The sequence below is a fragment of the Thamnophis elegans genome, chromosome Z (assembly GCF_009769535.1).
Source record: "Thamnophis elegans isolate rThaEle1 chromosome Z, rThaEle1.pri, whole genome shotgun sequence".
In the NCBI taxonomy this organism is placed as follows: Eukaryota; Metazoa; Chordata; class Lepidosauria; order Squamata; family Colubridae; genus Thamnophis; species Thamnophis elegans.
Window position 1 is genome coordinate 112,027,257 of NC_045558.1, and position 27,500 is coordinate 112,054,756.

At 34.7% G+C, this 27,500-nt stretch overlaps 2 pseudogenes; both read right to left on the minus strand.

The window, feature by feature from the left end:
• Positions 1-1,115: 1,115 nt before the first annotated feature.
• On the minus strand, positions 1,116-2,028 carry LOC116520844 (annotated as a pseudogene).
• A 15,880-nt stretch (positions 2,029-17,908) lies between these two features.
• LOC116521502 lies at positions 17,909-18,475 on the minus strand (annotated as a pseudogene).
• Between the last annotated feature and the right edge of the window lie 9,025 nt (positions 18,476-27,500).

Below are 27,500 nucleotides of genomic sequence, written 5' to 3' on the forward strand. Positions count from 1 at the left end.
CAGAATGATTGAAGCTGTGTCCAGGGGGGATGCTAGTTTAACAACTGTTTCACCTGAAATGGTGCAAACCAGCTGAATCCCACCACTGAATACAGGTGAATAAGGTTATAAGGTTATAAGGTTTATTGTATTTATATGCCGCCCTATTCCCAGAGGGACTCAGGGCGGCTAACAAACCCAAAAGGGAGGGGTAAACAAAAAGGGAATACAAAGGAACAAGGAAAATTTAAAAAACAGTCAACAATCACACAATTCGAGAAGGGAAGGGAACTCATCAACCCCAGGCCTGCCGGCACAGCCAAGTTTAACGGCTTTGCGGAAAGCTTGGAGAGAGGTGTGGGTCTGAATCTCTGTGGGGAGTTCGTTCCAAAGTGCCGGAACGGCCACAGAGAAGGCCCTCCTCCGGGTAGTAGCCAGATGACATTGGCCAGTAGATGGAACCCGGAGGAGGCCTAATCTGTGGCCTATAAATATAGATGAAAATTTTATATCCTTTTAATTTAAAGGTCTCATTCTCAAAGGAAGCTACTGATATTGCCTAGATGATGCCACTAAACATATGGCACCTTCCAAAATGTACACCTACTGAGCCATTATTTGGAGAATCTTCATTTAAGTATAGATGTTATATACATTTCACTAAAATAGATTTTAAAAAAGTATTGTACAGATGGCGGCAGAGATAACACAAACCTGGATAAGGCTTTTGGCATATCTTTTCATGGGCTTGGATTAAATACTACTCGGGTAGATTTCAATAAAATATCAACTTGATGTACATTTATTTATATTCCTTTTTCCAAGTATTATACAATAAAGCATGTCTTATCTTTTCCAATTTGTATCAATTTAGTGTTAATGAAATCTTAAATAATATTCTAATTTGGTTTTGAATTATACATCTTGCTTTTTCAGTTCTGGTGATTCCCAAAAAGTTGTGGTAGTTAGTAACAACTTACTCATCCTGCCCACCCTGTTTCTCATTTTCCAAAAGGAGTTCTAAGGGAAAGAAAGAATGCTCTGGAGTGTGTTAAAAACAGTTTGATGTAGAATTTAATGAATTAAAACCAGATGTCAGTGAGGTCTACTTTATTGGAATTGGTTAAAAGAATTCATTAAAACCCCCAAAGTTGAGAAATGACACATTTTATATTCTTGTTTCTCATACTATAGATGATTGGATTGAAGAGGGGTGGAAGGAGGGCATACAGAACAGTCAATACAAAATCTAAATAAGATAGAGTGTTAGAGGAAGGTCTCAGATAGGCAATGCATCCACTTAATAGAAACATAAACACTACTGTAAGATGGGGAATACGTGAATAAGGCTTTTTGCCTTCCTTTTTCAGAAGGGATTCTTAACACTGACTTGAATATCACTGCATAAGATGCAACTATAAAAGTAAAACAACCTAGTCCAGCAATGATACTGGCCACAAGAATTCCAAACTCAAGTAGATTTAATCCAGAGCACAATAGTTTTAGCAACTGTGGAATATCACAGAAGAATTGGTTGACCACATTTGAACAAAAATGGATGGAAAAAGTGCCACTAGTATGCAAAATTCCATAAAGAATACCTGTAACCCACACTAGAAAAATTATTTCAGCACAATATTTCCAATTCATCACCATCTCATAGTGCAGTGGATGGCAAATGGCAACGTACCTATCATATGCCATAACTGTCAGAAGGGATAAATCAGAAGCTTCAAAGCAGAGAAAGAGAAATATCTGAGCAGCACAACCAAAGTAAGAGATTTGTCTGGTGTCCATGAGAGAATTTATCATGGATTTGGGGACAATGATTGAAGCAATGCCCAGATCCTGCAGAGCTAAATTCATAAGAAAGAAATACATGGGGCTGTGCAGTCGATGGTCAAAAGCAACTGCAGAGATGATGAGAAGATTTGTTGTTACAGTTGCCAGATATAACACGAAGAAAAAGAAGAATTGCAAAAACTGCAGATTCCGATTATTTGAGAATTCCAGAAGCAAAAAATAAGGCACTGTAGTTTGGTTCTCCATCTTTTAATTATGACAAGGTTGGCATAACTGCAAGGAAAGAAAGAAGGGAAATTCAGTTGGATAAAATTTTGGAGATGGCATTTTAATATGTGGTGAGAATAGAAAACATCAAGAAACATAAACCACCGGGTTCTGAAAACAGGGACATAGGATGGGGATAGCAGAGTACACTGTTTCCCATTTTTACCCATCTGCACTTCATGACCAATCATCAACCTCACATTTTTCTACTTTCCTCTTTTCAGTTGTGTTATCCCATGTAGTGAACAAAACCATTGGCTAGGACTACAAAAAAGTTGATTTAGGTCTATTTTCATCAATGGCAGATTACTCTGAATAATCAGACCCATCATAATGTTTCTGCACTCCTACAGGATTGCGATAGTGTTGGAAAATTGGAGAAATCCAATGTATGATGCTTTGTGCTTCTGGGAGAAAGTGAGTATAAAACTACACAATAAATATAAAAATGATTTGCTATAGCTCTTACTTGGAAATCTTGAGAACACACATTTCCTTTTGTATAATGTTTCTTTGTGTGTTAAAAAAGTGATGACAATACTTTTATCTCACTTTCCTTATCAGATATTAGGCTAAAATAATAGCACAAACAGCTTTTAAACTAACACTTAAATACAAGATTATTAAACATGTATTTAATAGCATAGTATTAAATAGAAAATGATAGAACTTAAGTTACAACATAACTGCTATTTTGATATCCACTTCGTGATAAACACACAATTATACTGTTAAATACATTAAATTAAAGGAGCTAAATATTAACAGAATAAAATAATAATTTAATTCCCCTTGCTGAACAATCAGAAGCTAATGAAAATTCAGTTTGAAAAGGCAGTATCCCATCCAATATAAACCAAACACATTTATAGTAGGGTTTAGACAGAAAATGAGACACAACCTATTGCACCTTTTTACTCTGATATCTCAACATTTTTAACAATGTCGAAAGCCATGTTACCATATATTCAACAATAATACTTAACTTGTTTAAAAACACAGAAATAAAAAGACATTTTACCATGCTTTTTTTTAATATGCAGATATATGATGAGATGACTTTGCCAATGCTAATGCATCCATGTGGGATCAGTTCATGCATGAAGATTTGCTGAAATTTCTGCAAATTATAACTGCTTTTTCATAATTATCATGTGGAAAAGGTGCAAATGTTAAATATATAGTTAATTTATTTTTAAAGTCTACACAGAAAGATCTCCAAATCTGCCTTTACTACTAAATCAATGCTGTCCCACTAATTTTCATGTAGTGAAACATCTATCTACAGTCATAAATATTTCTATTCTGAATGTTGATTAATTTTGTTTTATTTCCCTCAAGAGACTTGTACACCAAAATGAAACTGACTTATATGTGCTTATTAACACAATTAGCAAATGTAAATAAAACTGACTTCTGTGTCCTCATTAATATAATTGACCCTTAAGAACACTATAGCTTCCCCAAGGATCAGTTAGCATATCACATAGAATAATAATACCTCAGATTATTAACAGAATGAGGGCTGCAGTGTAAATTCTGAAAAATCAAGCAAAACAATCAAGTGGCAAGACCTCCCTGGTAAAGGTTTCATCATTTTTGATTCTCTTTGACCTCCAGTTTTTAAAAATCTCACCCTCTTTCCTGCATCCCACATGAAGGGGAAGAACTTGACTGTAAGGACCTGCCTCGACTATCTTCTTAGGAAAGCATAACTCTTGAAACAAATCATAGTTCAAAAAATACTTTTACTGAGAGAAGTGATAGGAGAGAAGTCAGGCAGAGTCTGGAGATTCTTGTGTGAAATGTTAAGCTAATTTCTCTTGTTCAACCCTCATCTAGTACCCCATGCCCACCGGTAGCCATTATGATTCCACAAAGGTTTTATGAGATGGGATAGTGATAACCAATCATCCTTGGGGCACCATGGCTTTGGGTAACAGGCTGGAACTGGCTGGTGGGAATCCATCATGATGGAACAATCTCCCTCCCTAATTCCCATGCAGTTACAGCAAAAGTGAAAGCATTCAAAGAATTCAATTCCAAGAAGCATACCCACAAGAAGCATACACCCTTCTTTTCAGAATGGCAGAATTCCAGCAGGAACCAGATATTGACCTTGGCTAGGTATGTCCACATATCTAGAAGTGGATAATAATTCTGCCAATTACAAGGGGGAAAGGCCAAAAAGAAGTCTATGGAAAGCTACAGAAATCTAATGGAATGCCAATAGTTACTGAAGGGGAATAGTAATAAGGATACACATTTGTTGGTTTTAGTAGAAGTATTTGTTTTCTATAACATAAATATATTATGCCTTGTATTTGCAACATATAAGCTTGCATGCTGTAAGTGCCTTTTGTTCCCTGCAATTGACTTCCTGTGGCACTGTTATTAGGGTCTGTAGAATATCGGGCAAATGTCAAATCCTTGCCATTTGAACTCTTATCAATCTGCAGTCTATGGGCATATAAACTATCCTGAATGGAGCTGTAAAGAGCTGTAAAACTGACACCTTTGATATGTCCCCCTTCTGCCTGAGAAGGTATCTCACCTTTGATCTGTGCCCTTCACAACAGGAGGCCAAATGGCCAATCCTTGTAACAGAGGAAAGAGATACTGCTGGTAAGGCTAGTGAGGAGTATTGTAAAGCAGGATGTTATTCTAACTGTACAAAAAGCAGCTACACCTTTTCTGAAGGGTAGTTCTTCCCTGCATTCTTGGGAACAACTGACCATCATGTCTTTAAACTTTGATCAAAGATTAAATTTTGGTTGTTATTCAAGCCTCTATTTAAGTTTCATGTTTGGCTCATTGTGACTTGGATGTGTTCTCAAACTTCTATGGGTCTCAACGTATTCTCAAACCTTACATTACAAAACAAAATAATAGAATAGGTGGCATTTGTGTGGGAGTCAAAAAAAGCAGTTGTATTGCAAGCCACATTCGTTTGTAGGGAGAATGTAGCTGCCTGATAAGATTACTGATACATACTAAAACAAGGCTCAGGGAATGAGATACAATGTAAGCCCCTACAGACTTATAAAACCTATAATGGAGTAAATAATACCATAAATCCATAATAATCAGTATAAAATCTCATAGATCAGATACATAGTGGTTAATATTTAGAAAAGGAGTTATACAAATACTTGTTTTAGGAAATCAGTGTACAAACAATATACACGCATATACACATAACAGATACATATGCATATATAGTATAGAAGCAATATTAACATATTTTATTTTCAGACTCTCCACAGTTTACACAGGACATATCTAATATTCATATTTCTCATGCTATAAATGACTGGATTGAACAGAGATGGAAGAAGAGAATACAGAACAGTCAACCCAAAATCCAAGTAAGATGGGGTATCAGAGGGAGATCTCATACAGCCAAAGCTTCCAGTTAATAGTAACATAGATGCTACAATAAGGTGGGGAAGAGAAGTGGATAACACTTTTTGTCTTTCTTTTTTAGAAGGGTTTTTTAAAACTGCCTTGAAGATCATAGCATAAGACACAAACATGTAAGTTAAAGAACCTAGTGCAGCAATGATACTGGCAACAAGAATTCCAACCTCAAGTAGATTGAAACCAGAGCAGGATAGTTTAAGCAACTGTGGAATTTCACAGAAAAATTGATTGACAATATTAGAACAAAAAAAGGATGGAAAAAGTGCCAGTGGCGTGCAACAGTCCATACAGAAGACCTGCAATCCACACTACAATTGGTATTTTAATGCAGGCTTTCCAATTCATCACCATTTCATAGTGAAGTGAATTGCAAATTGCAACATACTGATCATATGCCATGGCTGTCAGGAGGGATAAATCAGAAGCTCCAAAGGAGGCAAAGATCAAGACCTGTGCAAAGCAACCAAAGTAAGAAATATGTCTGGTGTTCATGAGAGAATTTATCATGGCTTTAGGAAGAATTACTGAAACCATGCCCAAGTCCTGTAAAGCCAAATGCATTAAAAAGAAGTACATGGGGCTGTGCAGTTGATGGTCAAAAGCTACTGCAGATATGATGAGAAGATTTATTGTTACAGTTGCCAGATATAACCCGAAGAACAAGAAAAAATGTAAAAGCTGTATATGTCGATTTTTGAGAATTCCAGCAGCAAAAAGTAAGAAATTGTTTGATTATTCATGTTATATTTCAGACAAATCTCCAGGGCATAACTGCAAGGAAACAGAGAAGGGGGATACAGTTAGATCAAATGTGGAAAGTGGCATTTTGATATGTGGTGAGAACAGTAATCAAAAAAGGATATAAAATATGAACAGAATGAAGAGAGAAACAGACTATGGAAAGAATACATGTAGGATGGACACATTAAAGTAGAAGAGTTCACCTTTAATTTCTGTCCATTGTAACCCACACATTCTAAACAAACAAACACAACCTTATATTTTCCCCTTCTTCTTTCCTACTCCCAGTTAGGTTATTTCATGTCCCGATTAAAAGGATTGCCTACAGTTAGGAAAACCATGTTGAAGTCTACTTTCAGACATAGAAGATTACTTCTATTACAATCTCTTACAACTCATATAGGATTGGTACTGAGTTAGAAAATTGTTGGATGTGCTTGCTATGTGTGTTGTTTGTGCTTCTAGAAGGAGAACAACGTAAATCTAGCAAATAAATATAATAGTAAGTTGCTGTATCTTCTACTTGAAAACCTTGAGAGGAGATATTGCACCCTTGTGCAATGTGGTGTGTGTGTGTGTGTGCGCGCGCGCGCTCGTGTGAGAACGCACACATGTATGTGTTATGTGACAGACAGATGGAATTGTGTTTACATCTACTTGACAAAAGAAAAAAAAGAAAATAATATAATAATCTCTAAGTCTGATACATAAATACTAGAAACATAAATGTGCATTAATGACATAATTAAACAGAAGAAAAACACAACCTTATTTACAACATAACTTTCACTTGATATTCACTAGGTAGTATTATACTTAATAAATATTGGGGCACTGGAAAATATTTTTAAAATAGAAATCAGATATTGACAAAATGAATAAATAAATAATTTTCCTTTTTCAACAATCAGATGGAAAGTCATACCTCAATTTGGAAAAAAAAACTATTCTCCCATCAAATACAAACCTCTATTCCATCCAAGAGAGTTTGACCACAAATTGAGATGCAGCCTATTACAACCATGAACTCTGAGATCTCAGTATTTCTTTCAGCAATGTGAACCTACATTTTCAATAATAATACTTTAATGTTTTAAAATAAAACACTTAAATATTATCATTTCTTTTATTCAAATTCAGGGAGATTTGAAATTACATTGCTGATGCTAATTTTCTTACGATTGATATAATTTTCAGGTAGTGAAATTGCTATCTGCAGTTAAGAGGATCTTCTTCTGAATGTTTATAGCTTTATAGCTATTTCAAAATACTCCAGTATCAGTTGTCTCATAACATTAACCTATCTCAGAATGATGCTAACAGAAATAGGACTACAGTGATTGCAGCAGTCCAATGTGAAGGGTGAAACATGAATCAGGTGAGAAGTCCCTGAACCATGTTTCATCACTTGGCATTCTTTTACACCTCTACTTTTTAAGAAATCCCACCTTCTCTAGGAGAACAGCTGATAAGTTGGTTAGTTAAGCCCAGTTAATCACATATCATTAAGACAAGAATGGAAAATAAAAATGGAAGCAGAAGAAAAAAACTTCAGGAAACCTATAGAAACCTCTTGGATTGCAATAAAACCATGGAAACAGTGGAATTTGTGTTGGGAGTGCCAACACACAATTTGATAGTTAATTGTTGTATTCCAATTCCAAGCTACATCCTTTCGAGAGGATTTGGCTGTTTGGTAAAGGTAAATGTTTCCCTCGCATATATGTGTTAGTCATTCCCAACTCTGGCTCTTTGGGTACACTGCAAATACAGACCTAAAACATAGAATGAAGTATAATGTAAGCCTCTGGAGAGCTATAAAATAGTTATAATAGAATAGTAGAATCAGAATAGATTTGGAGATCTTCTAGTCCAACCCTCTGTTCAAGCAGGAGTCCAGTCTCTTCTTAAAGTCTTAGAGGGGAGTCATTTCATATGGTACTGCGTAGTGAAAAATAGAGCACTTTTAAACCTCCTCTGCTTTTTATCTATTTCCCCCAATTACATTACCATCTGATACTCACTTCACTAAACATAAAGAAGTGTGAGTGTATAGAATGCCAGAGCTCCCAAATATCCATATTTAGCATCTATAGAGTACATTGACAGTAATTAGAGGTGCAGAATATTGGCTAAGCTTTGCCTCCATCCCAATTATTATTTTCTACCATATTTTCACATAAATATAACACAGGAAAAAATAAAAATATAAGGTGAGTGGAATATAAACAACATTAAAAGAATTTGTCAGAATCTCCACAGCTGAGAAAGGACACATTTAATATTCTTATTTCTCATGCTATAGATGATTGGATTGAACAGGGGTGGAAGGAGGGGTGGAAGGAGGGCATACAGAACAGTCAATCCAATATCTAAATAAGATGGAGTGTAAGGGGAAGGTCTCAGATAGGCAATGCATGAACTTAATAATAACATAGATACTACCATAAGATGGGGAATACAAGTAGATAAGGCTTTTTGCCTTCCTTTTTCAGAAGGGATTCTTAACACTGTCTTAAAGATCACTGCATAAGATATAACTATAAAAGTAAAGCAATCTAATCCAACAATGATACCGAATGCTAGAACTCCAACCTCAATTAGTTTTAAGCCAGAACAGGATAGTTTTAGCAATTGTGGAATTTCACAGAAAAATTGGTTGACCACATTAGAACAAAAAATGTGCCAATGATATGCACATTCCATAGAGAATACCTGTAACCCACACTATAATTATTTTTTCAGTACAGTATTTCCAATTCATCACATTCTCATAGTTCAATGGATTGCAAATGGCAACATACCAATCATATGCCATAACTGTCGGAAGAGACAAATCAGAAGCTTCAAAGCAGAGAAAGAGAAAGCATTGAGTAACACAACCAAAGTAAGACATGTCTCTGGTGTCCATGAGAGAATTGATCATGGATTTGGGGACAATAACTGAAACAAAGCCCAGATACTGCAGAGATAAATTCATGAGAAAAAAGTACATGGTCAAAAGCGACTGCAGAGATTACGAGAAGATTTGTTGTTACAGTTGACAGATAGAACACAAAAAAAGAAGAAGAAATGCAAAAGCTGCAGATGACAATTTTTTGAGAATTCCAGTAGCAGAAAGTAAGGCACTGTGATTTGGTTCTCCATGTTTCATTTATGACAAAGATGGCATAACTGCAAAGAAAGAAAGCAGGGAAATTCAGTTAGGTAAACTTTTGGAAGTGGCATTTTGATATGTCATGAGAGTAAAAATGTAAAGCATGGACAGAATGTAATGGATGGAGATATTAGAGTACATATTTGTCTTTTATTACCCATCTTTATTAAAGAACCAACTATCAACCGCACACATTTTCCTTCTTTCCTCTTTTCAGTTGTGTTATCACATGTAGTGATCAAAAGCATTGCCTAGGAGTCAAATAAAGTTGGTTCAGGTCTATTTTCATCAATGAAAGTTTACTTGGGATACATCATCATAATATTTCTGCACTCCTACAGGATTGTGGTAGGATTGGAAAATTGGAGAATCCTATGTATTCCTTTGTGCTTCTAGAAGAAAGGCAATGTAAACTTAGCCAATAAATATAAAAATAATTTACTATATCTATTATTTAGAAATCTTGAGAGCAAATATTTACTCCTTGTATAATATCTCTATATGTATTATGTAAGTGATGGCAATGGTTTTTTCTCAATTTTCCTACCAGATATTAGTCTAAACTAATAGAATAAAAACTAATACATAAATACAAGATTGTTAAACATGTATGTAATAGCATATTATTAAATAGAAAATGATATAACAAGTTACAACATAACTGCTATTTTGATATTCACTTGGTGATAAACTACAATTATACTGTTAAATACATTTAATCAAAGGATCTAAAATATTAACAGAATAAATTAATGCATCCCCTTGTCCAACAATCAGAAGCTAATGAAAATTCAGTTTGAAAAGGCAGTATTTCTTCCAATACAAACTATTGAAAATGAGATACAATCTATTGCACCTTTAAACTCTGATATCTCAGCATTTTTTTAACAATGTCGAATGCCATACAAGCACATTTTCAAAACATTATATAACTTGTTTCAAAACAGAGAAATAAAAACAGATTTCACCATGTATTTATTTTATTCATATACAGATTCATAATGAGATGACTTTGCAATTGCTAATTCACCTATTAGTAATCCGTTCATACATGATGATTTGGTCCAAATTTCTGCAAATTATAACTGGCTTTTCTTGTTTATAATTATATGGAAAATATACCAATGTTAAATATGTAGTTAATTCATTATTTAAAGTATACACAAAAATCTTTCCAAAGGGTATTCTGTTTCATCATATCTTTAAATATATTGTCTGAGTTCCAAATTCTGAAAAAAATGTCATAAAGTAACTTTTGTTCTTTTCCTCCAAATTGCATTCCATTATATAAAAATTACATTACAGAAATAAGAGAATTGCTTTTTTGTTAAACTTTTAATAAAATTGAAATTTGTTTCTGTATAGATGATATATTCATGCTTCTAAGAGTATTAGATATCTTACCATTGAGTAAATGCTGTCTTGTTATCTGCAGTTGTAGAGATTTCTATTCTGAATTTTATATTAATCTTTCTTTTGTTTCTCTCAAGAGACTTGTACACCAAAACAAAACTGACTTTTGTGTGCTTAATAACATAATTGGCTATTACGAATACAATTGCTATCTCCAAATACTCCAGGACAAGTTATCATATCACATAGGATAACAATATCACAGACTGTTGGGAGGGCGGAGCTGAAGCCGTGATGAGACGATGTGGGATCTCAAAGCTCTGAGATCGCAGTTGACACTTTTATTGCTGGGGGGTCCCAACGAACCTAAATTATCCCAAAGAGATGGTGAATAGGAAGATTACATCTTGCTGATCTTGGGATATTGCAAAATCTCTTCGAGTGTTAATAAATATTCCAGTCTTTTGTCAAGACTGACAAAGTCAAGGTGGCCTCAGAACGGAACAATTGGAAAGAGAAAGTATTTCCAGCTGGTGAGAAACTTTTATTGTTTTTTAAAAAAATGGACTGCCTGTAAAATCTAGAAACTAACTAATCAAAAAATAGAAGAACTTAGCGGCGAATTTGATTTTTGTAATGGTTCTGGACAGTGGTTATCTTACTTTTTAAATGTTATTTACATGGATTAAATCTAAGCAAAACTTTTTCAAATGGATGGATTAAGCTTTCTTCTTCTAACATTTCTTGGTGACTGTCTGCAAACTACAGATTGATTGTTTTGACTATGACATTGCAAACTTTTATTGCCTAGCTGTTTGGCTTAAGATCTGATAAGATTTTATAGCTGTTTTTTGAAGTTGGTTTTCGCTCATAGAGAGCTTGTGAGTGTGTGTTTTAATCTCGCTGACCTTCTAAGAAAAAAATATAACTGCATATGGACATGGCGTCCAGAGGGCCTTTGAATCTCTGAGGAATATTTTTAGTGCTGCAAAGATTGTTGGATACAGTGGAAAGAATTGAGAGAAAATTGGATTATTTGGTGCATTTAACAATAAAGTATGATGAAAAAACTGAAGATGTTTTTCAAATACAAAATAAGAAGATTGAAATTCAAAAAACTGAAATGGAAGACGAATATAAAGAGACTGAGCCTATTGGTATTCATGGTAATTGGTTTATTTCTGAGGGAGGAAGGAATGGAATATTGGAAGAGGAATTAAATGGAGAGAAAATTTATTTCAAAGGACAGGACATAGAAGAAGAAAATATTAAAGAATTTATGGACTATGAAATACTACTTGCAAAATATTTGATATCACTGCTGATAATTAAAAATAAGCTGAACAAGGAAACAGAAAGAGGGCGTCAAGATTACATGAGAGATATTACAAGCAAGGAGCTGCTAAGAGGAGTCCATACAGATTTGATCAAGAGGATGTTTTGAGGACTGGATCCACAAATGGCAGAAGATATAAGATTGTTTTGCTATGGGAGAAATACAGGTTGATAGATGGAAGAGTATAATTTAAAATTAGCTAAACTTAGTTAAATTTAGTGACAATAGGTATAGTTAAATAAAAATTGATAATGATAGTAATGTATACAATGTTGAGCTGTTATGATAAGTAATAATTGGATATGAATATTGAATGTTACCCATGAAGAGAAGGTTAGAAATACTTTTGGACTATATATAAAGGTTATTAATAACAATAACAAAAAAGAACAAAATTAGACACAGCTAATTTAATTATTAGAGGGAAAATGTTATGATATAGGATATAGTCAAATAAAGAAAAGATAATGATAATAAATTATATACATGTTATAAGTACAATATGAGGGAATTGGATGTAAATGGTAAACAGGGATTTGGAAAGGAGGATTAGAAAATTTTGGTATTAAATATTATGGATGTCTAGCTAGAATAGGATATGAGGATTTAATGTTAATTGAGGATTTTATGAATAAGTAAATGAAATGCCAGTATGTGGTTATGTATTAAATCTTGATATATTTTATGATGGAGGACATACAAATAAACATAGTCAAATAAAAGTGGAGGTATGATGATGGTAATATAATAAATATCCGAGTTAAGATATTAGAATTAAGATAAATTATATTTGATGACGGTGGAAGAGATGCACGAAAGCCTTTTGTAACCAAGTGATACACTTTCTACGGTATGTAAAGAAGGAGGATTTATATGTTTGTTTTGAAAATAAAAATATATTTTAAAAAAATAATATCACAGACTGTTAACAGCATTGGGACTGTTGTCATACCATGTAATAGTGACCTGGACTCCATAAGTTGTTATCTCCTTATTTACACAACATGTAAATTATATTGCTTCATAAATGTTAGAAATAATATGCTGTCATTAATCTAGTTAATAGATTTTATAATTATGTTTTATTAGTTCATTTGTTTTACATTCCAGTAAAACATAGTTGATTCCACACTAAACCAGTGGTGAGATTCAAATAATTTAACAACAGGTTCTTTGTCCTAATGACTGGCTGGGTAGGCGTGGTTAGTGGTCATGTGACTGGATGTGCATGGCCAACTCAACTTCACTTGCCATGCCCCTCCTCTCCCCTCCTCTCCCCATCCCTCCTAGTCGCTCCTTGTCATGCCCGAACTTGCTTTGTCTGGCCTCCTCAACTTATGACTGCAATTGAGCCCAAAATTTATGTTACTAAGTGAGAAATTTATTAAGTGATTTCGGCCCATTTCACAACTTTTCTTGCCACATTTATTAAGTGAACCACTGCAGTTGTTAAGTTAGTAGCATATCTGTTAAGTGAATCTGGCCTCCCCATTGACGTTGCTTGTCAGAAATTTGCAAAGGGGGATCACATGACCTTGGGGGATTACAACCATCATAAATGTGAGGCAGTTGTCAACCACCTGAATTTCGATCATCTGACTGTAGGAATGCTGCAATGTTGTAAGTGTGAAAACCAGTCATAAGTCACTTTTTTCAGTGCCATTGTAACTTTGAATGGCCACTAAATGAACTGTTGTTAGTCAAGGATTACTTGTACAAAAATACAAAAAACTTTTTTGCTTGCAAAAAGCTGCCCTAAATGTCAATTTTTGGGTTAGAAATGGCTGAATACACATGGAACATCAATGACAGTCACAGCCATCGTGGAAACCTAAACAATTCTGTCCAAATATCTTCCTTTTCATCAGCAAACCTGCAACCCAGAGTGCCAGAGCACCTTGAATAGTTAAAATGCAACTATAATGATCAGCAGCTAACTCTTGCTCAGAAAGCGAAACCCTTTAGCAAAGGGGTCATCTCCAGAAAGTGGATGGCCATACTTGGGCTGCAAAATGCCCAGCTAAAGAGACAAATTAACAAAGTATTCTCCAGAACTGGTGCAAACTGGCTGAATCCAACCACTGTACTAAACTCTTTAATCATAAGTTAGTGTGGCATATGAAACACCATCTCTGGTTATAAAGTAGGTGAAGAAATTTCATCTATTAGATCTTTTAAGACTTGAACAATCATGTGGGGAAAATGTTTATAAAAAGATGTTATGTTTATCCTTAGTAGAATGCTGAGTTCTTTCAGCAAACCAAGAGCTCGTGCAAATGTTTCCAGATGGAACTGGAATTTAAAAGACTCTTAAAGAGGTTAGCAGCCTCATTCCTTTTTCTCATATAAAATGGGAATAGGCTTTTCATGGGTTAAAAAGAAAGAAATAAATAAATAAAAAATCAATATAAATTTTAAAAATTTATTGAGAAAAGCAGATCAAAATATTCACATTAATGGCAAAGTATAATGTAAATGAGTAATATCCAGAGACAAAAAACAAGGCAGCAAAATTCAAAAGAGGACTTAAAATGTAGAAGAAAATTTAATATACCTTTAGCGAAAGCCCCTCCCCCTCATCAAAGGATGTTACTCATGTCACCTTGGTGATTCAATAAGTATATGGCACCTTTCCCGGGTGCACTTATACCCAAAGTACTTGATGAACCTTCCATTTTATATACATTTTGAGGATGGTGGCAGAGATATCACAAAATAGTGATATAGTATTTGGTTTGGATTATCAACAGCTTGGATGGAGTTCATTATTTCTCAAGGACATTTCATTAAGATATCATCCTTGGTGAAGATATTGATGGATTGTTTAAGCTAAAGATTCTAAAAAATTGTTTGATACAGAAGTTAAGGGTTAAGAAGTTAAGAGCCTGGGTGGCACAGTAGTTTGAGTGCAGTATTACAGGTTACTTTTGCTGACTGCCAGCTGCTGGCAATTTGTCAGTTTGACACACTCTTCCATTCTTCCAAGGTTGGTAACATGAAGACTCAGATTGTTGGAAACAATATGTTGACTCTGTAAACTCCTTAGAGGGGGCTGTAAAGCACTAAGAAGCAGTATGTAAGTATAAATGCTATTGCTACTGCTACTGCTAAGGCATCAAGTCAGAAAGCAGGACTTCTATTCCACTTTGGAATGTAGCAACTGGGTGACTTTGGGATATAGTGCACACTTAAGCCCTTAAAGGAAGGAATATCAAACCTCTTCTGAAAAACATTGCACAGAAAATTATATAGAATTATCCAGGCAGTCGTTAGCAATTAAGGCTAAATGAAAGGTGCAATATCAAATTTATGGAATAAATGATCAATTAAGAAGGGAAATGTAATTGAGGCCCATGCACTTTTGGAAAAGTTAAGATTTAACTAGCTACATTATGTGCCAGCATTAGAAGGAAGCTATTTTATACAAGAAAGCAAAGGGAAAACTAGGCCACAGCATTTAAAACTCCTCTAGATTTAAAGTTTTTCCTCCATTCACATTATACCTTGATAGTCACCACTAAACATCAGGAAATGTCACCCTGTGAAATGCCAGAGCAGTCAAAGATCCATATTTGCCATCTGTAGAGTGCATTGATTGTAATTTACATTGTAGGATATTCACTCCACAATCCCCATCTCAGACACACCAACCATAGCTGGGCCTCCTACAGCTGACCCCATCCAATTGAGCCCACCACCTCTGGTAATTTACAAAAAATAAAGTGAAAGGTCTATTTCACAGACAAAAGCCAGGGAAAGCACAACACCCAGACAACATAATCACTTCATGCTTAAAAATTTGTGCTCACCAACTGATCCCTATCTTCACTCACATCTTTAATAAATCACTAGAGACGTGCTGTGATCCTTCTTGTTTCAAATACTCTACTATCATCCCAATGCCAAAGCAACCCTACATCAAGGAACTGAATGTCTTCAGATGGGTTGCTCTAACATCTGTAGTTATGAAAACATTTGAAAGGCTAGTACTGGCCCACATGAAAACCATCACGGACCTGCTGTAGATCCCTTGCAATTTGCCTACTGAGCAAATAGATTAAGAGATTATGTTGTTTATATGACTCTGCACTACATCCTACAACATGTTGAATCGCCAAAGACCAATGCAAGGATCCTCTTTATAGACTTCAGCTCAGCATTCAATACCATCATTGCAGATATTCTTCTAACTAAACTAAATCAGCTAGCTGTATCTGACGACACCTGCAAATGGATCATAAGCTTCCTAACAGACAGGAAGCACGAGGTGAAGCTAGGCAAACCCCAGAGCTCCCCCCACTTCTCTCTATACACCAATCACTGCATCTCAAATGATTCCTGTTAAAATACTGAAGTTTGCAGATGATACAACAATGTTTGGTCCCATTCGAGACAATGATGTATCTGCATACAGATGGGAGGTTGAACAACTCGCCTGGTAGTGCTACCAGAGCAATCTTGAACTAAACACACTCAAAACCATAGAAATGGTGGTAAATTTTAGGAGAAACCATTCTATACTACCACCTCTTACAATACTTGCCAACATGGTATCAACAGTAAAGATCTTCAAGTTTCTAAAAGATAATGGTAAAAATTCCCATCGCACATATGTGGTAGTTGTTTTGACTCTAGGGGGCAGTGCTAATCTCTATTTCAAAGCCAAAGAGCCAGCGCTGTCTGAAGATGTCTCTGTGGTTATGTGGCTGGCATAATTAAACACTGAAGGTGTTACCTTCCCACCAAAGGTGGTCCCTATTTTTCCACTTGCATTTCTGCTTTGGAACTGCTAGGTTAGCAGAAGCTGGGACAAATAACAGGAGCTTGCTCTGTTATGTTGTGCTAGGGATTCAAAGCGCGGAACTGCTAACCTTGCTGATTGACAAACTCAGCCACAGAGCCACTGAGCTACTGTGCCCCTTCAAGTTTCTAGGTTCTATCATATCTCAAGACATAAAATGGACACCTAACATCAAAAACATCATCAAAAATGCACAACAAAGACTGTTCTTTCTCCTCCAACTCAGAAAGCTCACACTGCACAATGAGCTGCTGATTCAGTTCTACAGAGGAATTATTGAGTCTGTCATTTGCACCTCTATAACTGTCTGGTTTGGCACTTCAACCAAACAACAAAGACACTGACTTCAACGGATAATTAGAACTACAGAAAAAAACAATTGCTACCAATCTGCCTTCCTTTGAGGACCTGGAAATGTCAAATTCATTCTTGGAATACTGAGACAGTTTCCAATATGAGTCAAAAATAGGGCTGTGAAAATATCTACAGACACATTACTTCCTGGACATAAATTGTTTCAACTTCTACCCTCAAAATGATACTATAGGGCACTGCATACCAGAACAACTAGACACAAGGACAGATATTTTTCCCAAATGCCATCATTCTCCTAAAAAACTAATTCCCACAACACTGTCAAACTATTTATGAAGACTGTATTACTATTATTCTTCTCATCCTTCCCATCACCTATCTCCTCCCACCTATGACTATAACCATGTTGCTTGTATCATTACAATTTATATTATTTCATTTGTTTCCTAAAAGGATTTGATTGCTTAATAGTAACCTAAGTTTGTATCTTATGATACAAAGTGTTGTATCTTATGATTCTTGATGAATGTACATTGTACATACTTGGCCAATAAAGAATTCTATTCTATCTATTCTACTAAGCAACATATAAAATTATATGGTTCTTCTGATTTGAGATTTTGGATTTGCCTCCATCACAATTATCCCTTTCTACCTTAATTCTTTATTCATAGAAGTAAAAGAAAAGCCAAAAAATGCAAAATTGAGGTAACTAAAATATTAAAAGAATTTGTTAGAATCTCCACAGTTGAGAAAGGACATGTTTGATATTTTTATTTCGCATGCTATAGATGATTGGATTGAGCAAGTGTGGAAGGAGGGAATACAGAGCACTCAACCCTAAATCTAAATAAGATTGGGTGCTAGAGGGAGGTCTCAGATAGGCAATGCATCCACTTAATAATAACATAGACACTGCTGTAAGATGGGGAATACAAGTGGATAAGGCTTTTTGCCTACCTTGATCAGAAGGGATTTTTAACACTGCCTTGAAGATCACTGTGTAAGATACAATAATAAAACTAAAACAACCTAGTGCACCAATGATACTGGCTACAACAATTACAACCTCAAATAAATTTAAGCCAGATTAGGATAGTTTTAGCAATTGTGGAATTTCACAGAAGAATTGATTGATTATATTAGAACAAAACAGAATGGAACTGCCAATGGTATGCAACATTCCATACAGGAGACCAGAAAACCACACCAGAATTACTATTTCAGTGCAGGCTTTCCAATTCATCACTGTCTCATAGTGCAATGGATGGCAAATGGCAACATACCGATCATATGCCATGGCAGTCAGAAGGGACAAATCAGAAGCTTCAAAGCAGAGAAAGAAAAAGTTTTGAGTAACACAACCAAAATTAGAGATGTTTCTGGTATCCATGAGAGAATTGATCATGGATTTGGGGACAGTGACTGAAACAATGCCCAGATCCTGTAGACTCAGATTCATTAGAAAGAAGTACATGGGGCTGTGTAGTCGATGATCATATGCTATTGCAGAGGTGATGAAAAGATTTGCTGTTACACCAGCCAGGTAAAACACAAGGAAGAAGAAGAAATGCAAAAGCTGTAGATGCCGATTTTTTGAGAATTCCAGAAGCAAAAAGTAAGATACTGTGGTTTGATTCTCCATAAGTCATTTAGGAGAAAGCTGCAGGGCATAACTGCAAGAAAACAAAAGAGAGAAATGAAGTTAGATACATTTTGGTGACAATTTGATATGTGGTGGGAACAGAAAACAAAAAGAATCATAAAGCATGGACCCAAGGAATAGAGGATTAGACCATAGACAAGTGGTTCTGTGTGTGATTGTGTGTGTGTGTGTGTGTGTGTGTGTGTGTGTGTACACACACAGAGTATATTCTGTCAATTTCTACTCATCAAAAATCCACTCAAGGACTAGTTGCAAATCTGACATATCTATCCTAGAACCATAAAAACAAACTCTTATATTTTTCACGAGAACTGCTGCATGTCTCTTTGTTTCTCTGTGTTTTATTTGGCAAGTAGATGGAAATGTTTTTTTTCTCCTCTCCTCTCTTTTAGACAAACCAAAATAAATACAAAATGCCTTTAGATTGATACATAAACACTAGTGTCCTAAACATGTATTTAATGGTATATTATTAAAAGGAAGATAGAACTTTACTTACAACATAACAGCCATTTTAATATTATTTCATGGGTATTATATACACTATTATCCTACTTTAAATATAGTTAATCAAAATAAATCAGATATTAACAGAATAAATTAGTTCCCTTGTCCAATTATCAGACAACAATGAAAGCTCAGTTTTTAAAAAACCAGTCTCTCCTTGAATACCCATCTATATTTCCTTGAGAGTTTGACCACAGAAAGATAAACAACTTATTATGGATCTAAAATCTGACGTATCAGCATTTTTAAAAATGTGAACTTATCTTTTAATGATACTACTAAAATTACCATCCATTTCTTTTATCCGTATGCATGGAAATTGTGAAATGACTTTATAGATTACAATTTACCTATTATTGCACCCACTCAATTTCATTTCAAAATTCATTTACCTGCATGAAGATGTGGTCTATTCTTTGTGTGTGTGCAAATTATAGAGTGAAAGATACAATTAATATAAATATAGAAATCTCTCTAGATTGGGTTCTGATTAATAACAACTTCAGAATTTCTGTATTAGGTCCATATTTTTAATAAATAATGTTAAAATTCTCTTTCCTAAATAGCTTCTCTATTATATTACAACACAACCTTATGCAGTCATTTGATTCAATTATCTTCCGATTGGAAGAGTTATAAAGCTAGACCTGTTATAACACAGAAAATGTATTGAAATACTCTAAATAGCAATTTGTCCCTTTTCTGTTAAACTTTCAATTAATAAGTGGTTTACTTTCCTGTATAGACTATACATTCTATGCTTGAAAGATTGTTACATATCTTACCACTAAGTCAAAGCTGTACCACCAATTTTCATATTGTGGAACATCTATCTGCAGTCATAGATATTTCTAATCTGAATGTTTATTAATAACAGTTTTGTTTCCCTCAAGAGACTTATACACTAACATGAAACTGACTTCTACGTGCTTCTTAACATAATTAGCAAAAAATAAATAAAACTTAATTCTCCATGCTTATTAATGTAAATGTTCATTAAGAACACAATTGATATATTCTATGCTCCAGTTATAATATTGTATAATAATAAGTGAACTTGTTAATAGAATTGGGGCCACAGCCATACCAGCAGGGCAAATTGTGAAAGGTGAAACAAGAATCAAGTGAGAACCATGTTTCATCACTTCTGATTCTCTTTCACTTCTCTTGAACCTTTATCTTGCTCCTATTTTACAAAACATACTTAAGCACAACATGCCTTAATGGGTTGCTTGAAAACATTCGAAGAATTATGTAGCAACAATGTCAAATATCATCTTAACACCAAAGAAATGAGGAAAGCATTTAAAAAAAAAACCAAAGTCTTCAAACTTTCTCTTTTTTGTATAAAAAGGAGACAAAGTAAAAAACAATCAGGCATTCAAGACTATAAAAATACAATTCTGGTTAAACTTGAGGAGTTGATTTCTTGGCCGTCCTACATCAAAAAGGGGCATCTGCTCAAATTCAGAATAAGATTTTATATTACAACATGGATAATCTTATGCTATAAATTTGAGGCAGTGTCAGTGCAAATGAGCATTGTATTTGGATGAGTTTAGTGACACTTTGATTTCTCCAAATTAAGAAAAGTCAAAATGTTTAGAGACCTTTAAAGCCAACATGCTTGTTTTGTCCTTGTACTTGCTGAATAAGGGCCTGGGAAATCTTCACACAGCTCCATAGCTCCTAATATTTCTGAAAGTCTCAGACTTTTGATTCCCACTCCAGAGTCCTAGACATCCTGAGATGAAATTGGCATTAAAAAGATTCTAGAAGGGTATTTCCTTATTCCTCCATTCTACACAAAAATATGAATATGAGGTACACACAGAAATTAGAAACTAATATACACACAATTAAGTAAAAGTTGAGTTTATTGAATAAAGTAATAGCTACAACTGCAGAGTATACTGTAAACAGGAAATTACACAAATAAGGCATGTAAACAAGAAATTAACTAATAATATAGGTGCATGAACATAGAACAAAATTTTATATTCTTCTAGTTTAAAGCTCCTCACTCTCAAAGGAAAGTGCTGATATTGCCAAAGTGATACAACTAAGCATATGGCACCTTCGCAATATATGCTCATACTTAGCCATTATTTGGGGAATCTTCATTTAAGTATATATGCTATAGACATTTAGCTAAAATTCATTTTAAAAAAATATTAGACAGATGGTGCATAGATAACACAACCGTGGATAAAGCTTTTGATATATCTTTTCACAAGATTGGATAAAATCCTTCTCAAGCACATTTCAGTAAAGTATCATCCTGATGTACATTTATTTATACTCCTTTTTCAGGTGTTTTACAATAGAGCATGTCTTATCTTTTCCAATTTGTATCAATTTGGAACATTACTCAAAACCTATACGATGTTCTGTTACAATTTTGAATTACAGATTTCTGGTGGTCCTCAAAAGGTTATGACACTTCATACCAGCTTATTCATCCTGCCTACCCTGTTAAGTTAATTACCTTGCCAAAGGATTCTAAGGGAAAGAAAGAATGCTTTGGTGCTTGTGTGAAAAATAGTTTGATGTAGAGTTGAATGAATCAAGGTTAAAACCAGGAGACAGTGTGGCCTACTTCTGTGGTAGGAATTTTTTTAAAAATGGGTGACTTTAGGCCACTCCTTCTCCCTCTCCCTCTCCTTGAGTACTTGGAAGAAAATAATGGCAAACTGCTTCTAAAAACCATACCAATAAACAATACAGATACTTGTCCAGGAAGATCCTATGAATTAAGGCTGACTTAAAGGTACAAACTATTAAAATAAAGATAGGTTTGGAGCAGCTAAAGCTTTCATTTGCCATATTATGTGCAAGCAATGAAGGAGAAACCATTTTATACAGGAAAGCACAAGGAGGGAAAAAAACTTCTTCTCCATTACACTTCTTTTCCACAATGGCATTACCCTCCAGTACTCACTTCATCCAAAATCAAGGGCAGTCACCCTGTGGCATGCCAGGGGCTGCCAAACATCCTCAAAGATATACTAACAATAATTAGCAATGCAGAATGTTTGCTGATAAATATTTTGTGTTCTATCATTCTTCAGGACTAAAAGAAGTGTTTTCCTTTTTTATTTTCCTTCCCTGGATAAAGAATAAGGCAGGAGAATTGAAAACTGCCATGAACAGAATACAATGTTAAAAGAAAATTTCAAATCCATACAATTTAGAAATGACACGTTTGATATTCTTATTTCTCATTCTATAGACAATTGGATTGAACAGGGGTGGAAGAAGGGAGCACAGAACAAAATCTAAGTAAGATGGATCTTTAGAGGAAGTTCTCATGTATGGAATCCATCCACTTAATAAAAACATAGATACTACTATAAGGTGGGAAATACAAGTGTATGAGGCTTTTTGCCTCCCTTGTTTGGAAGGGATTCTTATCACTGCCTTGAAGATCAATGCATAAGATACAACTAGAAAAGTAAAACAACCTGATCCAACAAGGAAACTAGCAAAAGAATTCCAACCTCAAGTAGATTTATTCCAGAGCAGGCTAGATTCAGCAATTGTAGAATTTCACAGAAGAATTGGTTGACCGCACTAGAACAAAAAATGATGGAAAAGTGCCAGTGGTATGCAACATTCCATAGAGGGGACCTGAAACCCACACCAGAATCATTATTTTGGTGTAGACTTTCCAATTCATCACCATCTCATAGTGCAGTGGAGGACAAAAGGCAACATACCTATCACATGCCATGGCAGTCAGGAGGAAAAAAATCAGAATATTTTTTCAAAGGAGAGAAAGAGAAAGATTTGAACAACACAGCCAAAGTTAGAAATGTGTCTGGTCCCTATGAGCAAATTTATTATGAATTTTGGGACAATGACTGAAACACTACCCAGATTCTGCAGAGCTAAATTCATGAGAAAGAAGCACTTAGGGCTATGCAGGCAATGGTCAAAAGCTACTGCAGTGATGATGAGGTTTGTTGTAACAGCTGCCAGATATAACACAAAGAAGAGGAAGAAATACAAAAGCTGCAGATGCCAATTTTTTGATAATTCTAACAGCAGCAAGTAAGAAATTGTTTGATTATTCATTTTTCGTTTAGGAAAAAGCTGGCATAACTGTAAGGGAAGAGAAGAGAGGGATATAATTAGATAAAATTAGGGAAGTTGTGGTATGAATAGAAAACATCAAAAAAAGCAAGGCACGGACAGAATGAAAAGAGTAGTAGAGCATGTTAAACAGAGAAGAGGGATGCAAATATTAGATCATTTATACATTTATATAATGGACAGAAAAAATTAGATCATTTCCATCAGAATGGAAAATATAGATGCAGGATTAAGATACGATAGCACATTCTTGTCAATTTCCTGTCCATCTGTCTAAAGAATCAACCAATAAACACATGTTTTTCCTTCTTTCAATTCCTTTTCTTCATGTACTAATGAAAAGAAGTAGAAAAATCACATTCAGTTTCATTTTTGTCCATAGAATCTTATTAGGAATAATTGGATCCATCATAATGTCTCATTACTTCTACAGAATTGTGGTAATGTTAGAAAATTAGAGATTGCTTTTATCTCTATTTCCCTACCAGATGTTAGGGAAATTGAGGCAACATACCTATCATACGCCATAACAGTCAGGAGGAAAAAATTAGTAGCATAAATAATTTTAAACTAACACATAAATACAAGATTATTAAACATGTATTTAATAGCATATTATTAAATAGAATATGATAGAACCTTAAAGCATAAAGGCTATTTTGATATTCACACGGTGAAAAATATACAATCATATCACTGTTAAATACATTTAATCCAAGGACCTCAAATATCGGTAGAATAAATTAATAAATCCTATTATCCAACAATCAGAAAAAAATGAAAACTCAGTTGGAAAAGACAGTTTCCTATCAAATACAAACAATGTTTGTAGTAGAGTTTGGACAGAAAATGAGCACCTTTGAATTCTGACAGCATTTTTTCAACAATGTTGAAATCCATTGTAGAGATGGGTAATATAAAAAAGGTAATATAAAAGTTAAGAAGAGGAGATGTGCAGCACACTACCATGACTTAGTAACTGTTTCCTTCAGATGTCTATGAACTCACCTAATTAGTAGCACCAGGCACCGCCAGGAACTGTCAAGATATGCGAGACTTTACCCAGGCTGGGATGTTCTTAAAGATTAACAAGGAGAATACACCAATAAAGATGCTATTGCTATATGCTCTTTGCTTTCCTTGTTAAAACTGTATAAAAAGAATAAACTCTCTAAAGGCAGCAGACATTTTGGATGAACACTGCTATGACTATTTCTGAATCCATTAATCCATGTTAGCACATATTCAACAATAATACTTTTGTTTAAAAACAGAGAAATAAAAACATATTGTATGATGCATTTTTCTCCGATATAAAGATATATAATTAGATGACTATGCTAATGCATCTACTTGGGATCAGTTCATGCATGATGGTTTGGTCCAAATTTCTGCAAATTATAACTGCTTTTTATTCTTCATAATTATCATTATCACAATTATCAGTATCAAAGGTACTAATGTTAAATATGTAGTTAATTAATTATTTAAAGTCTATGTAGAAATCTCTCCAAATCTCTCTTTACAACTAGGTCAATTCTGTCCCACACATTTTCATGTAGTGAAACATCTCTATGCAGTCATATATATTTCTTTTCCAAATGTTTATTGATTTTCTTTTCTTTCTCTCAAGATATTTGTACATCAAAGTGAAACTGGCTTATATGTGCTTGTTAACATAGTTAGCAAATGTGAATAAAACTGATTTCTGTGTGCTCATTAATATAGCTTACTCCAGGATCAGTTAGCATATCACATAGAATGATAATACCTCAGATTATTAACAGAATGGGGGCCGCGGTATAAATTGTGAGAGTTGAAAAACAATCAAGTGGCAAAACCTCCCTGGAAAATATTTCATCATTTGTGATTCTCTTTGATCCCCATTTAAAAAAAAATCTCACCCTCTATCCTGCATCCCACATGTAGGGGAGGAGCTTGACTGTAAAGACCTGCCTCAGCTATCTTCTCTGGAAAGCATGACTCTTGAAACAAATCATAGTTCAAAAGGTACTTTTACTGAGAAAAGTGATAGCAGAGAAATCAGGCGGATTCTGGAGATTCTTCTGTGAAATATTAAACTAATTTCCCCTGCTCAACCCTCACACAATGCCCCATGCCCACCAGTAGCCAATACAGTGCCACCAATAGCCAGTACGGTACCAGGAGAACTTTGAAGTGGGATGGTGATAACAGATCATCCTCAACGTGCCTTGGGTAATAGGGTGGAACTGGCTGGAGGGAATGCATCCTGATGGATCAATCCTTGAACTTAATTCCCATGCAGTTACAGCAAAAGTGAAATCATTCGAAGCATTCAACCACAAGAAGCATACCCACAAGAAGCATCCCCTCTCCTTTCCAGAATTGCAGCATTCCAGCAGGAACCAGATATTGACCTTGGCTAGGTATGTCCACATATCTAGAAGTGGATAATAATTTGCCAATTATAAAAGAAAATATCAGGAAAACTATAGAATCCATGTACAATGCCAGTAGTTACACAACAAAATAATAGAACACAGTGGCATTTATATGGTAGGTCAAAAATGCAGGATTATTGTACTATTGTATTGCAAGCCACACTCCTTTGTAAGGAGAATATAGCTGCCTGATAAGATTACTGATACATATCTTAAACAAGGCTCGGGGAATGAGACACAATATAAGCCCATACAGACTTATAAAAGCTATAATGGAATAAATAATACCATAAATCCATAGAAATCAGTATAAAATCACCCAGATCAGATACACAATGGTTAATATTTAGAAAAGGAATTATGCAAATACTTTAGAAAATCAGTATACATACAATACATACAGATACATACATATTGTAATATGTACGTATGTATGTATGTATGTACCGTATGTATGCATGCATGCAGGCATGTATGTATTTCTCCTACCCCAATTCCATGGCCACTACTACTTCCCCAAAAGAACATTTCTCATACTTCAGGATCTTTTATTCAAGTAAAGAATGTTTGAAACTATTATTAGAAGCAAAACATCTACAAAAAATGCCCAGTAAGAACATGTCTAGAGGAAGATAGGTGGAATAACCAATCCCACTCCAATTGTACCTAACTTTGGCTGGATTGAAAGAATAAAACCCATTGCTGGAAAATGAGAAAAATAATGATTGTCCTTTTTGGTGGGCAGAACATGTAATAGAAAGTATGATTCTAATGCTCCTGTAAATCAATAGAAAAAAAGACTACACTATCATTATCTAGGGGCAAAGGTCATCACATTGATAAAGTCTGTGTATCAGTATTTTGATGTCACACTCAATTGTAATGTGCACTAAAATGTTAAAGAATGTTTGAAACTATTATTAGAAGCAAAACGTTTACAAAAAATGCCCAGAGGAAGATAGGTGGAATAACCAATCCCACTCCAATTTTACCTAGCTTTGGCTGGATTGAAAGAATAAAACCCATTGCTGGAAAATGAGAAAAAGAATGAATGTCCTTTTGGGTGGGTAGAACATGTAATAGAAAGTATAAGATTCTAATGCCCCTGTAAGTCTGTAAAAAGAAAAACTACACTATTATTATGTGGGGGCAATGGTCAACACATTGATAAAGTCTGTACATAAGTATTTTGATGTCACACTCAATTGTAATGTGCACTAAAATGTTACATTGATATATGCAAACGGTAGAAGATAGCTTTTCATGGCACTGCAAGTCACTCCTTTTGCTGGACAAGTAGATCTTTCCTAGAAATCTTGATTACCTCAAGAATGTTTCAACTCTACCAGTTCTTAATGATTCTGGTCAACCTCATTTCTTACTTGTTGCAATTTTGGATTGAACCCTTTTCTTGCTCTTATTATACAAATGATTCTGAAACACAACATGCCTTAATATGATGCATAGTTGAAAAGCTATGTAGAAACAATATCAAAAGTGATCTTTACACTGAAGAAATGAGAAAAGCATAAAAATGTCTTCCCCCTTTGTCAAAAATTTTACTACTGTTTCAGATGGCCTAACTTGGTGGGGAGGAAGTGTCATATGACAGTGTGCGTGAGTGATGTCAAGTT